The following is a 16,967-nucleotide window of genomic DNA, read 5'->3' on the forward strand; positions in this document are numbered from 1 at the left end:
CACAGCCTGGGTAACTCCTTCATCCCTTGCTTCAACTATAAACTGCAAATACGTTCCTTCTTTTGTAAGTAAAATTCTTTTTACTGTTCCTGTTTGTGTAGGATAAAGCCTGGAACTGAAACAGCATGTACCAGATCTGCAGCTGTGGGACTGAAAAGATGAAGACTGAAAAGCAACTTTGTCCTAGGACACTGTGCACAGGAGAGGGGAGAAGGAGTAAAGAGAATACAGGAGTCATCACTTCTGCATACAGAATTAATCTTTAGCTTTAAGCCTCTAGGAAGAATAGACTGTACCACTGGTTTATAATAAATGTATCCTCATTCAGGATTCAGATTAAAGTAGGTTAATCCAACAAGCTCCTAAAATCAAAAGGCAGAATGGAAAATTAGTTGAATTAGGGTTGTCACATCAGCTCCAGTGTGACATGGTGACATCAAGAAAAGTTGTAAGTTCCTCAGGGTTACAAGACAATCTGAATGTTGAGACTCCTGATCCTTAGAGGTGAAAGATAACTGAAGCCAAACTCTCCACAAATTTGGTTGAAAAGCATCCATGGATGAACCAAAGTTTGGTTTTCCTAAACCAAACTGGAAATGAATCCTTTCACAGTTCAGGGAAAAGGAAAACTGAGAAACTCTGAAATCCTACTTGAGGCTGAGAGAGGCAATGAAGAAGAAGTTCATCAAACCAGGTAGGCTGCTTGGTGTGTTGCTTTATAAATAAACAAAATGCAACATTTGGCTGGTTTACAGAATCCTCAAAAGTTCTGGAAACCAATCAAAGCTTTGATGCCAGGCTGGATTTCTGTCTCTGTCCTCTACAGAATGCAGAAAAGCAAAATGCTTTTGAAGAGAAGTTGTTTGGAAAACCTGAATATTTGGAATTTTGGCTTCTGATCTTGGCACAAAGCAGTGGCCACACTGAGGGAGAAGATTTTTCTGCTGTCTCAGGTGCTGCAGGTGAAAGGTGCAAGGAGCTCCCCCTCAGATTTGCTGTGTGAGCCCAACTTTAGTGAATGTTTTCTCTTTTAAATCTGAGCCAATGAAGGGAAATGGCACTGTGACTCGTGGCTCTGGACTGCTCTGCACCCAAAATGAAATTTAAAAAGATAACACTTCAGGAAAGTGGAGCACTGTCTCTGAAGTTGTTGCTGCTTTACCATTTTTATGCAGGGGTAGGAGCCTGAATTTGCAGGATGTGTTCAGCCATAAGAAAGGGAAAAAAAAAAAAAAGAAGTGGGTGAATTTTTATTTATTTTCTATTTTTATTTTGTAAAAGATGCTTTCTGCTTCCTTCCACTAAAAAGTTTAAGGTGATTATCTTGAAGAGGTGACAAACAAGGTTCCTGCTCCTAGTAAAACTAAAAAAAACTGAAAAAAACCTGAAAAAAACTGAAAAAAAAATATAGATGTGGGCAGAAATAACCCAGTCTTGACTCAAAAATAATCAGTGTTGCCAGAGGAGTTTCCTTGAAACTCATTTCAGTTTCAAGACACAGGAGTGCTGGGATTTGAGCACATCCTCCACTCAGGACTGCAGGAGAGAGGCTGCTAGGAAAAGGAAGGAAGGGATTGGTCTCTGCAAGCTCCAAGCCATGGAGATAGTGGTAGGAAAAAAAAAAACCTGTTAATCCTGACGTGAGGGGCTCTGAGCCAATCAAGCTGAGTGTGAGGAGTCTCTGCAAAACTGCTACTGCAAGTGTCAGGGATTGAAAATGAAAAAAAAAAATAATTAAAAATAAATGTGTATTTTTATCTGAGGCTGAAACAATCCAGGTGAAGGGAAAATGAGGTCAGATGTTCTGGAGAAGGAGTGCTGAAGGGATGCTGCACACTGAGGGTGCTGGCTCTGCAAGAAGGACTCTGCTCAGCACTGCATGAACACACTGGAGAGCAGTAAATCCAATCAGTAAATTGGTTATTTAATCACTTCCCCTTCTTACCTGCTCTGTCACTTCACATCTGCATTTGAAAAGCTCTTTAATCCTTCCCTTTTGTGTTAATATTTTGTTGAATATTCCCATTTTGTCTGAATATAATTTAATATTTAATTTTTTGTTTTATTTTTTAAATTAATATTTAATATTAATATTAATAAAGCATCATTTTCTTAAAGCTCCTCACTTCTTACCTGCTCTGTCACTTCACATCTGCATTTGAAAAGCTCTTTAATCCTTCCCTTTTGTTTTAATATTTTGTTGAATATTCCTATTTTGTTTGAATATAATTTCATATTTAATTTTTTGTTTTAATTTTAAAATTAATATTTAATATTAATAAGGCATCATTTTCTTAAAGCTCTTCACTTCTTACCTCCTCTGTCACTTCACATCTGCATTTGAAAAGCTCTTTAATTCCTCCCTTTTGTTTTAATATTTTATTGAATATTCCTATTTTGTCTGAATATAATTTAATATTTAATTTTTGTTTTAATTTTTAAATTAATATTAATTAATATTAATAAAGCATCATTTTCTTAAAGCTCCTCACTTCTTACCTGCTCTGTCACTTCACATCTGCATTTGAAAAGCTCTTTAATTCTTCCTTTTTGTTTTAATATTTTGTTGAATATTCCTATTTTGTCTGAATATAATTTAATATTTAATTTTTGTTTTAATTTTTAAATTAATATTAATTAATATTAATAAAGCATCATTTTCTTAAAGCTCCTCACTTCTTACCTCCTCTGTCACTTCACATCTGCATTTGAAAAGCTCTTTAATTCCTCCCTTTTGTTTTAATATTTTATTGAATATTCCTATTTTGTTTGAATATAATCTTTAATTTTTTGTTTTAATTTTAAAATTAATATTTAATATTAATAAGGCATCATTTTCTTTAAGCTCTTCACTGACTGTCTCAGTTTTTCCTTTTGCTTCTCTCCTCCCTAAAACCTTCCAATGAAAATTCTGGACAATTTACCCTATTTTTATCTAGCCTAATACCTAATAAATGGAAGAGCAAAAAATACCTGTTGTTATGGTGGGTTTTTTTGGCTTTCTTTTAATTCTTATTCGTTTTGTTTTAAAAAGACAACCTGTTCCCCCGTCTCCTGACAAAACTGCAATGAAAAGATTTATTTTTGTTTGTTTGTTTGATTATAAACACGCAGCGATTTTCGGAGGCTCGGCATGAGCTGTTCCACTGCAGATCTCCCAATTCTGCTCGGTCGCCACCAGAGGGACACAGAAGGAAAGCGAAGGCAGCGCCGGGAAAACAAAACCAAGGAAAATCTTGACGCAGGTTGAGAGCAAGCTGCGTTTTCCTTTTGTTTAGGGAGGTCTTTTGGGATCACAACATCGCTGCCTCCATCCCCAGGAAGCTTTAAAAAGCTGGACAGACCTTAGAAAAATGGACTTTTTCCCAGAACTTCATCATCTTCCCTCAGCTTTTTCCTACTGGAATGTCTGCAGTGGTGTTGGGCTGGCTGCATTTTTGTTCCATCTCTAGGACCAAGATCTTTTTTAGCATTTAGCAGAGATGTGGAGGAGAAGGTTAAGGAGCTATTTTTGTTTATTTCTCTTTAATTTTCCGAATTTAAGGGCTGGTGATGCAAATGGTGGAAGATCAGAGCTCCCATAAAGGCTTCCCTGAAACAAGAGGACCATAAAATCCCTTCAAGTAAATACTGAGGGGTTTATTGGGCTCTTGTGGAATTAAAAAGCAGAGTTTTAATATGCACTGGATTGAAAGAAATGCAGTGTGTATGTTTAAGCTTATGCAGCCTATTCATCCCTGAAGTCTGTGGAGCTTTCCTTCCAACCCTGATGAGACAGAACCATCACCACTTGGCCAGGCTGCTCTGTGGGATCTGAGCAATAATCCTGGGAGAAAGGGAGCAGGATGGAAAAAAAACCCCAAACCTTGGCTTTATCACATTTTTTTACTTAAAATTAAACCAGGATGGGCTTCACTTTTAACCCTCCCATTTCTATAACTCGTGGTTTAGCATCACACTGAGAGTTCTCTGTCAAGTGGTCTTAGATTGAAGTCCTTTTTAAAAAGCACAAAATGTTTTCATCTCTAAAAGCAGATCAGAAAAACCTTGTTGTGGAAGTGTAAGGATTTCTCTCAAATCTTAACAGTGCCCAGCTTGGATTTCAAGAGCAGGAGTAAAATAAAATGTAGAGAAAAGGGTTATTACTCCTCATAACTCATGATCAGGGGAATCTCAACACTTTTATCCTCCAGCAAGTTGTGTAATGTTTCTTTTTCAACTGATTTACCTGCAGGTTCAACTGTGGCTATAAAATACTCCTGAAGCAAGCCCTGGCTAGGTAACTTCCAGGGAGGAAGAAAAAGGAGGAGAAGATCTTGACATTTCTTCAGTGATCTTGAATGAAAGAGGTACTTAGATATTAAAGTGCTGAGTGACATAAAAAGCTCCTAGCAGTATATAAAAGGCAGTAAATTAAACTCCCTTTAAACTACATGCTATAAACGAGGTTTTTTTCCACTCTCTGAGCTAAATGGATACTGAAAAGCCAGCAGCCTGGGAAAAGGCAACTTAAGAGTGGCTTCTGGATTGCTTCCTAGAGGCCTTTCTAGAGATTATTCTATATTAGAGTCTAGAGGTGCTTCTTGAGGCATTTCTAGAGCTGCCTTTAGAGATCTTATTAGAGTAGTTTCTAGGGGATCTTCTAGAGCTGCTTCTAGAATCCTTTTCTAGAGGAGGTAAATATCTTAGACCTTATTTCAGAACCTTTTCTGGAGCTGCTTCTAGAGTACTCCCCAGAGCTGCTTTTAGAGCTAATTCTAGAGCTGAGCCTCCAGTGACTTCTGGAGACACTTCTAGAGCTGATTCTAGAGCTGAGCCTCCAGTGACTTCTAGATACACTTCTAGAGCTGATTCTAGAGCTGCTTCCTGCTGTGGAAGAACTCTTAATTTGGCACTTCTCTATAAATGAAATCCTCTGAGCAATCCAGAAATTGGTGGTGTTCCCTTTTGGGCTTTTTTGGGGGGTATCCAAACACAGAAGGAATGTGTGCTCCTGGTTTCCATGAGGGGTTGACATTCCTGTGAAATAAAACCCATTTTATCTCCACCTGCCCAGAATAATCCTCTCAGTTGGTTTTTGTTGGTTTGTTGGTTGTTTGGATTTGTTTCTTTTTTTTTTTTTTTTAATGGGTATCTCAGTTCCTTCTGCTGTGAAATGCAGAATCCCTCAGCTAGGCCTTATCTCTTCATTGCAAATATTAACTGTTCAGAAAACAATGAGTGTAAGAACTTCCCTAGTGCAGTAGCAGCTGGAGGTTGGAGTAGTAAAATTAACAGATGCTTTTCCTTTTATTTCTTGCCTGAAAAAAAGAAAAAAGAAGGATCTAGAACTGAGGGGAACCAAACCTAATAGGTGTGACAGTTATTTTGCCATTCTGGAAGCACTGCATTTCTGATCTCTGGGGGTGAGTGCAGGGCAAGAAGAGGTTGGGTGCCTGAACCAGACTGGTTTCAGAATGGAGAGGCTTACTTGAAGTGGAAAGAATGTGTTCTTTGCCAGAATGCTGTGGATTTGAGGAGGAACCAAGCCAGTACTGAACACAGGTCATGAATGGTTGCAGTGTAGCTTTGTAATGCCTTCCCAGAAGTCATGAGTTCCTTGGAAATGTACCCAGGCCACTGGTGGAATTTCATCAAACAGCAGATGAAAAGATTGGAGAGAGGACAGTGGGGTCCCAGACTTTACCAGCACTCCTGTGAGTGAACCTTTCAGTTGGTTTTACCACCCACTTCCTCAACACAGTGGGCTTAAAACACAGTGGGTTTGTCCCTACTTTCTTGACACTATCAGATTGGAGTTAAGGAGTGTTTGGTGTAGTTCCACTGCTAAAAGTTACTGCTTTTCCCTTCCTCAGTACTGTCTGATAGTTTTCTCTTCTCTCCTTCTCTTCTCTTCTCTTCTCTTCTCTTCTCTTCTCTTCTCTTCTCTTCTCTTCTCTTCTCTTCTCTTCTCTTCTCTTCTCTTCTCTTCTCTTCTCTTCTCTCTTCTCTTCTCTTCTCTTCTCTTCTCTTCTCTTCTCTTCTCTTCTCTTCTCTTCTCTTCTCTTCTCTTCTCTTCTCTTCTCTTCTCTTCTCTCCTCTCCTCTCCTCTCCTCTCCTCTCCTCTCCTCTCCTCTCCTCTCCTCTCCTCTCCTCTCCTCTCCTCTCCTCCTCCTCCCTCTCCCTCTCCCTCTCCCTCTCCCTCTCCCTTCTCTTCTTTCTTTCTTTCTTTCTTTCTTTCTTTCTTTCTTTCTTTCTTTCTTTCTTTCTTTCTTTCTTTCTTTCTTTCTTTCTTTCTTTCTTTCTTTCTTTCTTTCTTTCTTTCTTTCTTTCTTTCTTTCTTTCTTTCTTTCTTTCTTTCTTTCTTTCTTTCTTTCTTTCTTTCTTTCTTTCTTTCTTTCTTTCTTTCTTTCTTTCTTTCTTTCGTGAGGAGGCAGAGTTCCCACTCTGGAAGGCAGCCAGTGGGACAGTGAGGAAAATAACTGGAAAGGTGCTGGAAGAGCTATGAAAAGATGGAGAGATGATAAGGAGCCCTTCCAGGCTGCTCCCTCTGGTCTCACCAAGTGGTGCCACAGGAGATTCACGTTGCAGATGCTGCTACAGGTGCTGTAATGCAAGCAGAGAGGCTGCTGGAATTCCTGGCCCCTGAGCAAGGCCCATGGTGGAGCCTGGAAACTGTGAACTGGGGCTGTTTTTACTAAAAAGGTAATTACTGGGCTTGATTTATCATCAAGCAGAAGTTTTCAAACTGCTTCTCAATCCTGGTCCAGAAATCCAGGAGCCTTATGTCATATGGAGGAAACCCAGAACACAGGGGGAAAAAAAAAAAAAGGATTTTTAGGTAGTTGTTAGCAAATGTTATTAAAAGAATGAAATGTTTTATTGGAACTACATCCCACATCCTCCACCTATAGGATGAGAAAAAGGCAAAGGTGGTAGGAGAAGCTTTCTGGCAAGTAAATAACATTCCAGTCTCAGACAAGATACTGACTTATTAGGCCACCTTCTTGGCAGCAGCTTAGTAGATGACTTTGCTGGAAGAGATGATTGCAAAAAGGATATGAAGGTCTGGAGAGCAATAATTCTAAATAGCACTTTAATAATGATGTCATTTAAACAAAAAAAGTAATGTTAAACATTGGGCAATGGACTCCTTTGGATCCAGAGCAACACAGGGGCAGAAGCCAAAATGTAGGAGAACTTCTACAGCAAGAGAAGTTGCACTGTGTAATAAAGAGCTTGTGGAAAGTCTAAAGCATGCAAGGTCATGATGGAAAAGCTGTATTAGAACAGTCCTGAGGAGTGGCAGGATAAATAACCCAATATTTTCTCTGATTGTGAGAGCTTATGAGGAAACAAAGGGGAGGAAGGTGTTTGGAGTCAAAAACTATCCTCATGATCACTCTTTGTGTCTCAAAGAGAGAAGCCAAATCTTGAGCTAGCTGGAGCACTGCAATGACTGCTGTGATCCCAGCCTGTGATCCCAGGCTGAGGGTGAACTCTTGGGGCTCAGAACAAATCCAGTGATAACCTGCATCTTCCTCCTTTCCTGAGGAAGCAGAAAGGCTGGCCACAACAATCCCATGGGGAGCTCCAGGCTGGGCACAGAGTGGTTGGAGAGCAGCCAGGCAGAAAGGGACCTTGGAGTTTGGATTGCCAGGAAGCTGAACAGGAGCCAGCAGTGTGCCCAGGTGGCCAAGAAGGCCAATGGCATCCTGGGCTGGCTCAGGAACAGCGTGGCCAGCAGGTCCAGGGAAGGGATTCTGCCCCTGTGCTCAGCCCTGGTGAGGCCACAGCTTGAGTCCTGTGTCCAGTTCTGGGCCCCTCAGCTCAGGAAGGAGATGGAGGTGCTGGAGCAGGTCCAGAGAAGAGCAAGGAGGCTGTGAAGGGATCCAGCAGAATTGCTGTGAGGAAGGGCTGAGGGAGCTGGGGGTGTTGAGGCTGGAGAAGAGGAGGCTCAGGGGAGACCTCATCACTCTCTCCAACTCCCTGAAAGGAGGTTGGAGCCAGGGGGGGGTTGGGCTCTTTTCCCAGGCAACTCTCAGCAAGACAAGAGGGCAGGGTCTCAAGTTGTGCCAGGGGAGGTTTAGGTTGGAGATGAGAAAGAATTTCTTTCTGGAGAGGGTGATCAGGCATTGGAATGGGCTGCCCAGGGAAGGAGTGGATTCTCCGTGTCTGGAGATCTTTCCAAAGAGCCTGGATGTGGCACTGAGTGCCATGGGCTGGGAACTGCAGCAGGAGTGGATCAAGGGTTGGACTTGATGATCTCTGAGGTCCCTTCCAACCCAGCCCATTCTATGATTCTGTGAAAAGAAGGGATATTATTCCTTGATGACTTGAACATGAGGAAACACCAAATCACAATGTAAAAGCTGGGTTGTTATAGTTTTTTTCTCTTTATAGGTGCTGCCAGGGGTCTGAATTGATGGGTCACTCATTAGCCCTTGACTAGTAAGTCCATGCAGTTTTAAACAAATTCCCACCAAACTCAGCTTTCTTGGGAGCTGCACATACCTTGCTCTTTTATTTTTTTGCCTTTTTTAGACCGTTTATCCCATATTCCACTAGAGGCCACCACAAACCTTATCTGGAAAAAAAAAAAAAAAAAAAAAAAAGAATGAAAAAAAGACAAACCCAACCCAAAGAACCAAAGTTCTGCACCTGCAGAACTCAATGGCAAAAGCTCCTGTTTTATAGGGAGATTTAGAAGTGGAATTTGGAGCTCCCTAGGAATAACTCTTCCCGTTGTGTTAGGAGTAACTCCCAGCTCTGCCTTGATGCCAGCAAATGATCTCAGGCTGTGAGATCAGATTTTGCTGAGTGTACAGGGTTAGACATGTTCATTACTCTCTCCAGAAGCTCTCCTGTCCAACCCATGCATTGATATTTGATTTCTTTGGGAAATATTGGCCTTCACAGAAGTCTTTGCTGCATTTCTCTACAGGGACTCCAAGTTTCAACACTTTGCCAACAAGAAAGTTGCTTTTGTCACTGCTGTTTATTCACCTGAGGCGTGGGGTTCCTGGAATTGTCTCCACTTTCCTGGAAAAAGTGCTGAAGGGTGTAATGGCTTGTGCAGAAATCATTCAGAGACTGAAAAGATGTCCAGGAGAGAGGAGGCAGCTGGAGTTTAGGGAGAGCTCTGGGATTCCTCTCTCATGACAGGTATTTCTCTGGCCATCAGAGTCTCAGGAACTCCATGGTGCTAACACCCAAAGTGGTTTTGGCTTGAATAAAATCTAAAGGAAGGAGTGGGCTGCTCTGCTAGCCAAAGGCAACTGGGGTTTATTGAAGCAAGCACTGCAAAAATACAGAGGGTCAAACTTCTTGTTTCTGTGTGGAATTAAACTGTGAGTGATTCTGTGGCCATCACAGTTTGGCTAAATAGGTGCCCATGCACTCTTTGGATAGGAAGAGCAGTTCAGACTTCCTCTGAATCTTTACACAGACACTGAAAAATATGGTGAAAAAGATTTTGTGTGTGGGGGGGGCTGTTTTTCAGCTTTGGGTGTGGTCAGGAGAATGAATTGCCAGAAATCTCTAGAGCTGGTTCATTCCTGTGAGATTTCTGCTCTGTTATTTTCTTGAAAACTCAAGAGCTTTGGATGAGTCTCCAGACTCCATCTTCCTGGAGAGCTTCCAACCACTTGTGAGCCTGTGTACAAACCATTTTTCCATTTCTCTAGGGGTGAAAAAAAAAACCAAAAACCCAAAACCCAACAACCCATAGTTGGGATGATGTTGAATTTTCCTCTGAGTTTATAAATGATGTACAAAGAAGGACAATTTTTGGAGAAAGCCAGTGCTCTGTCATGTCTCCAGGCTTATAAAAATAAAAGGGGCATGTGAAAGGAGATGGGTGATAAGATGAAGAGCTGAAGGTTTCAAACTCTCACCATCTTCATCTTGTAGGAGATCTCTCCTTTGAGAGAGACAAAATGCTCCTGAGGATGCTGCCTGTCCCTGCACCCCCAGACTGTGAACATCTCTGTCTCCTCATTCCTCTGACATCCCTAATTCTTTTTGACAGAAAGCCAATGGAATTCCAAGGGGCACAGCAGCCTGGAGGAGGTGCTGCCTGCTGGGAGCATGGGGCCTGTCTGCAAGGGACCAGGTTTGTCACTCTCTGCTCATCCTTGAGGAGCTGACATCCTTTTTGCAGCCAAGACTTTTAGGGAGCAATTAATGAAGGCATAATTCCCAGGAAGGAGATTCATTCATGTCTGCCTGAAATCCTAACCCCAGGTCTTAATCTGTTGAAGTGGAGTAGGAGCAAAAAAGATGGAGCTGATGTTCTGCTCTCCCACTGCCCTAAAAGGAAGAATGATTTTTGTGGAGGCTCTCCTGGAACAATGAACCCCATTTTCTTTTTTCCTAGACAATATTCTCATTTTAAATCTGGCTAGTGAGAGCACTTTGGAGAACAGCCTGGCCAGCCTGCTGCTGCTTCCTATAGCCCTTTATTCTTTGTGCTCTCCATCTGTCTCCCAGTCATCCTCATTCCACAGCAATCCAAGAAATCACCTCCACTTGCAGAATTGTCATCTCAGTTCATAAGGGCTTTTTTCCTCCTTTTTCCCTTGAGAAAGAAAAAGTCATATTTCTGCATGCCAGCCTGAAAACTACTCATATTAAAACTGAAGTGTGTGTAGCCTCTTCCTGAAGCAAGACAAGAGTCTTGCATTTAGTGATCAACTTCTTTCCCTCCCTTTCTCTGCCCCATCCACTATTTTTTGAAGAGTTTAGTCTGGAGAAGCAATGGCCAGGCCTCTGACTTCAGGCTTTCAGCATCCCCCTACCCAGTGGAGATGTGAGGATGAGTGCAGAGTGATCACTCCTCCCTTCCTCTTTGTACAACTCTCATTTTCAGCAGTGAAAGGTTTGGGTCTCCTGCAAACAGCTGACTGCAAATTCCATTTTTTTTTTACCTCAACAGTGGTCTTTTGCTCACTGGTGTCCTGAAAAGACCTGATTGCTTGCTGCTGGTTTTGCTTATTTCCAGCTGTTAAATCACACTGGGTATCTTCCTTCTGGTTTTTTGCTGTGGGTTGTTTGGGGTTGGTTTGGTTTTTTTTTTGGCTTTGGGTTTTTTTTCTTTTAATGTAAGCAGCAGAGCTGATTGCTATGGAGAGGTTACATGAAAAAGAGCAAATGGGAAGAAAAAAAGAAAAAATGGCCCCTGTTGCAGGCAGTAAGAGAGGAAATGTCAAGAGAACTATTGTTAATCTTGAATCAACACTTACTAAAAAGCTACAGCTTTTTTCTTTTTTTTTTTCTGCATTTATCCAAGAGACCTGAACAGGTCTGCTGAATAGAACTTCTGGCCTGGAAAATTTTCTTGATGTTCCCTTGAGATGTCCACAGAAAGGACAGCTTTGTGGTTTGTCTGCACACAGTTATTAGAACTCCTGGAAAGGTAACTTAACCACTTCATACTTCTGAGGCAGAATAAACTCTGAAGCTCCAATTTTCTCTGTGAAAGTAAAGTTTTCTCTGAGTCCCAAGCCAAAAATTTCCTCTTTCTTCTGCTGTTCTGTTCTGTACTTGGCTGTGCTCTCTGTCCCCAAGGTGTCAACGTTCTGGTGGTATGAGGTATGAAGAGATTGTCAAGTTCCTTGGGATCTTCTTTGCTGAAAGGCTTGATGGAAACTTGACCTTTTTATTTTTTTTTTTTTAAAGCTGCGTGGCAAGAGGCTGAGAGCCTGTGCCAACTTGTGGGAGGTAGGCAGTAACCTGAGGACAGCAAATACTCATCTGGGTAAAACTTGTAGAGATGAGACAGGAATTGGATTATTCCTACACAGGGTGTGCATTTCTCTGTTGCTACTGAAGTAATCATGTGCAGACAGCTCCAGCAACATATCAGAGGAGATTCCCAGGGTCCCAGAGGCTCAGGATCCAGCCCCTGAAAAGGGTTGATGCCAGATATGTCTTTTTGAGTTAAAAAGTCTTAGTCCATGATCAAAACCAAGGCACTGCTCCCTCAGAGAGCTGCCTCAGCTCTTAAAAAGTGTACGTGCTCTCTGCCCACCTACTCGTGTGAGCTCAGAGCACTGAGCACTTCCAGTCCCTCCTGCAAGGACATGATTCCTGTTTACACTCTTGCTGAAGACCCCTGGGTTGTGTAAGAAGGTTTGACCATTCAGATGAATTATATACATCATTTAGGGGAAAAAAAAACCCAACAAAAAGCAGTCTGCTTAGCAGAGCTTTTGTTTTTAAGGCTTGCCATCCCTAAGAGTTTTGGAAAGTGACTTTGTGTATACTGAGCAAGGAGTGAAAGCAATCAGTAAAGCTGTGTCATTGTCATTATGACTCTGGGAGGTGTCTTTTAGTACCAAAAAACCCAAAACCAGAGACCACAGCCAAAGCAGTTTTACTAACAAAAAAAAACCCAAACCCACCCTGCATACTCTAAGCATTAATGATGCTCCCAACAATAATTCCCAGCAAGACATGATGTCTTAACCATCACATCCCTTTGCATCTTTCTTGGTCAAAATAGTTTTTAGTCTTCTCCTTTTTTTCCAGTATAATTTCAGTTAATTATTCCCAGTTCCCTCACCAAGTCTGAGCTCCCACTGGCTCCTGGAGCAATAGTAGCTCATTGTTGCAAATGAACTTAAACCAGTGTTAGAAGTCTTTATTGTCCCTAACAGAAAATGGCATGAATAGTAAAGGAAAAAATGTGAGATGTTTCCTGTAAGGTTTTTACAACCCTCCAGGGTGTGTGATTACAACATCTTCTGGGGAATAGTTCTGAGCAGGGTGGCTGTGGGGAGAAGGAGCTCTGGCAGCAATGTCCCACCCCCATCTGTGAGCCTCATTACTTGGAGAGGAAGGGAAGGATGGGAGACAGCTGAACACCCACTGCTCCTCAGCCCCTTGGGCTTCTGATTTGTCAGAGTTCCTCCCCTGAGAGGCCAAGCTAAAGTCAGGGAGGACTGATGTGAAATCTGGGGACCCTTGGGTCAGCATCCTGCCCCCCTGGGGTGTAAAGCAAGCCCTGTAGCTCCAGGTGTCCCAGTTCTCTGCAGGCAGGCTCATGCTGACACCACGTCCCAGGCATTTTGGAAGGGGCAGAGTTATCAGTGTGGAACATTTGAGAGAGCTGTGACCTTTCTAGAGACAACAAATTAGATTTCCAAAACCCAGCACACCATGGGCAAGCTTTGGAGTGTTTTTTAAAGGAAGGGCAACATTCAGGGTGATCTTCTAGCCTTGTCTCTTGGACCTATAACGTGGCTTTGTCACCAGTCCTGTCACTGGCCTTGTTTCCTGCTATTTCTGAGCAGAATCCCTGGATGGAGCTTCCAGTGACCAAGTTATAGTAACCCAGACCACCTGAGCAGTCAAGGTTACCCTCAAAGTTTAGTTTCCCATCTGGGATGAAACACCAGTGATTTAACTGTGCACTTAGACACTTTTTTCTTGTTGCAGGGCTCGGGTTGTTTAGGATTTTCTTCCCTCACAGAAGGGATTTTCTTCCCTTGCAGAAGGAGAGCTTTTCTTGCTGATGCTCCTCAGAGTTTCTGTGTCATCAGGTGTCAGTCCCTCAGCCAGTGTGGGCAGGATGTGTCATTTCCAGGATGTGTCAGTCCCAGGGGTGGTTAAGGCTGCCCAGATAATATGGAGTATCACTTATTTTAGAGGAATGTGCCTGTGCTTTTTTGGTTTTTGTGTGTGAATGAAGATTCCCCTTCTTCAGAGCAGAAAGATGGTTTAGTTATTACAGTCCTGGCTGAGTTTTGGGCTTCCAGGTTGAATTTACTTGCATGGTGTGACCTAGCACAAGCTGCTCAGCTTCTGAGAGATTCCATTCCATGTCTGTAGAGCAGGATTCTTCTTTCCTCAAACAAGGAAGGTGGCAATAAAAAGGCCATTTAGCTCTCTCATGGTTGCCACAAATGGGTTGTCTTGTTGGGAGCCTCATGAGGGAGGTCAGGAACCAAAAAGCCTTGTGAGACAGGAGCTGCTTCTGAGTTTCACTGAGGGCTTCTTAGCTGTGTTCCCCTGAGTGTCAGCCTTTCAGATGCAGGAGGTAGAAAATTAATCCAATTTTTCACAGTGTTGGAGGAATTAAGCAGGACTTTGACCCTTCAGGAACTCCAGTCTCACTTCAAGGAAGGCCCCAGTTTGTCCCAGGAGATTGTCCCTGTCCCTGCCATGCAGTGGTTGTGGCCCAGCCCTGACTGCCACTCTCAGCTGTGTGACTCCTTTTTATTTCTTTAGCTCCACTGACATGAGTCAGATTTCATGACTGGGGTAGAAAAGAAGAAGAAGAATGAACAATGAAGTCAGCAGTGGAGCCAGGGCCATTTGTCATATTTTGCAGGCTTTAATTCAGTGTCATTGCAGTTTGCCATTGATGAAATGAAAAAAAAAAATGTTCAAAGTGCTTTATAAAAGATTTTCAGTGACCTTCAGTGCTTTGCTTTCCTGGGGAATTCACAGTGAGAGACATAAACAAGACTGCAGCAAGCTGTAACTCCTCAAACATCTACCAAACCACAGCCTAGGATGGATTCTTCCATCTTGAGGCAGATGGAGAGAGGATGGGGATGTTCCTACTGACTGATGGATTTTCTGGATCATATTTGCATCACTTCAGGTGCTTGTGTCAAATGAGGGCTCTGTCTTCCAGCAAGCATTCCTGCTCTTCCTGTTATTAATTAGCTAATACCTAAACTTTGTTACCTCAGGACTGCAAATAGTTGGGAGTGGAGATCATTTAGGAATCCTGTTTGTGGAGATTGTGTTTTAGCAACGGGTGAAAGAATTATTTGTACATAATCAAGCTGTGAAAATCATGTTTGGAAAACTTCTGAAAACAGGTTTTTGTTTTGTCTGGAAGCACACAGGAGAAAGGTAGGAGAAGGCTGGGTGGCAGCTCTACTCTCTTTGGAATTTGCCAGACAATAGCATGCAAAATAACTACAATTCTGATGGATTTGGTTTCTTCCTGGGCTGCTCAGGAGTGAAACAGAAATTGGGTCTTGCAGAAATGTGTCTGGTTGGTCCAACCTCAGTCGTGATCTTGTGGTTCACCATAGATAATGTGTCTTCTGAGTCACAAAGAGCTTATGTATTGTGACAACCAACAAAAATCATGCCTGTTTATGTAGTTTTCAAGATTTTTGTTTCTCTTGGAACCAACTCATTACTGTCAGTCTGCAATGCCTCCATTTTTCATCTCTATATTGATTGGATAAAACTTGGAAGCAGCCTCAAAATGCAAGATTTCAACCATCTAGCTAGTTCAAAGAAGGGACTCATCTACTTTTTGAGTCCTTTTTGAGTCCTTTTTTGAGAAAAGAAGCAATGGGCTAAAACAGCATCCTCAGAAACATTTTCTACCAGTGGGAATACAAATCCTGGGAAGGCTGCCTGGGGTGGTTGTGGTGTCTCCATTGCTGGAGGTGTTTAAGAACAGGGTAGGGAAGTCTTGGTGTAGCTACAACTGATCCTGCATTGGGAAGAGATGTTTTTTTGAAGTCCTTACTGATCATCTGTTCCATAATTTGGTTTCTTACAACCATCAATATATAAGAAACATTGTAAAACACTTAGCATGCCATTTGAGAGGGTGTAGGTGTTTTTCACTTATTTTTAGAACTTGACCTTACTAGAATGAAAAATAACTTTTTCCTTCTGACTTTTGTCCTTCACTTGGCAAAGATTAGTTAAAAACACAGGGATGGAAAATATTTAAACTTTAAACTTAGTGTGAGCTTTTTTTTTTTTTTTTTTTTTGTTGTTTGTTTGTGTGCTGGTTTCATTTGTGATGTCAACTCCAGTCAGGGAAAAAGGTGTAACTAACCTGGCACTGCACACAGGACAAAACCACCTTTACACTGAAGCCCAAATAAACACAAACTGCTGCTCACTTCCCCCCCCCCAGTGATTAAAAAATGATATTTACAAATCTGGAAGATGTTTCCCCCTCAGATAATAACAAGTTCAGATCTATCAGCTGCTTTTGAGTTTGTCCTTTTCAAACAGACCCAGGCAGACAGAAATAATCACCATGACCAAACACTTTCTGCTCTGCTACTGTGTGTGTTTCAGCTGTATTAGAGAGGTGATTTAGAGGGATTTCTAGCCCTCAGATCTGAATATAGAAAGATATAAAGTGAATCCAAGGAAAATAAAGGTAGGAATGACCTCACCCTGTGGAGACACCATGTCTTGCTCAGCTCAAGCAAGCTCTGTGGAAATGAACTACATTTAATTTGTACATTTGCTTTGCTATGGTCAAGGAGTAAAAATGATCCCAGCAGCTGTTGCAGTCTAAAGAGAAATGGCTTTGGGTTTCCAAAAGAATATAAAAACACATCAATTGCTGCCTTAATGTGCAGAGTACTTAGCTGTTCAGCTACTGGAAATTGAGGTAATGCAGATTTAACATGCTTTGGTGCCATTTAGAATCATAAGAAGCATTATTCTGTCATTGTGCTGTCCTGTGATGGCTGCAGAGGGAAATGAACTTCATTCCTCAGCACTGAGCATTCCTGGCTTTCCTGAGCTGCAGAACTTGCATCTTCTGAGCACACACTCACAGTTTTCCCCACCTGCTCTAACTGCAGAGTTACTTGGAAGCAAGATGTGCTCCATGTGAGCCAGTTCAGTGTACTCAGACATTCAGAGAATGGTTTGGGTTGAAAGGAACCTTAAAGATCATCCAGCCCACACCCCCAGGCATGCACAGGGACATCTCCCACCAGACCAGGTTGCTCAAAGCCCCACAGACTGATTACTCTCCAGCCTCCACTGATAAATTCATTATCAGGGACTCTTACAGGAGAGAACAGGGACAGTGATTTGCTTTTTTTCCCTTAAAACTCTCCCCTACCATACCAGGGACTAATGAGCTTCCTTATTGTCACCTCCTGCAGAGTCTGAGTGCTTCTCCCACCTCTTGACAACAGCATCTTCAAACATGAGCTGGATGGACACCAACTATCACTGCTTCAGGTGAAAGACACAGT

The sequence above is a fragment of the Calypte anna genome, chromosome 28 (assembly GCF_003957555.1).
Source record: "Calypte anna isolate BGI_N300 chromosome 28, bCalAnn1_v1.p, whole genome shotgun sequence".
In the NCBI taxonomy this organism is placed as follows: domain Eukaryota; kingdom Metazoa; phylum Chordata; class Aves; order Apodiformes; family Trochilidae; genus Calypte; species Calypte anna.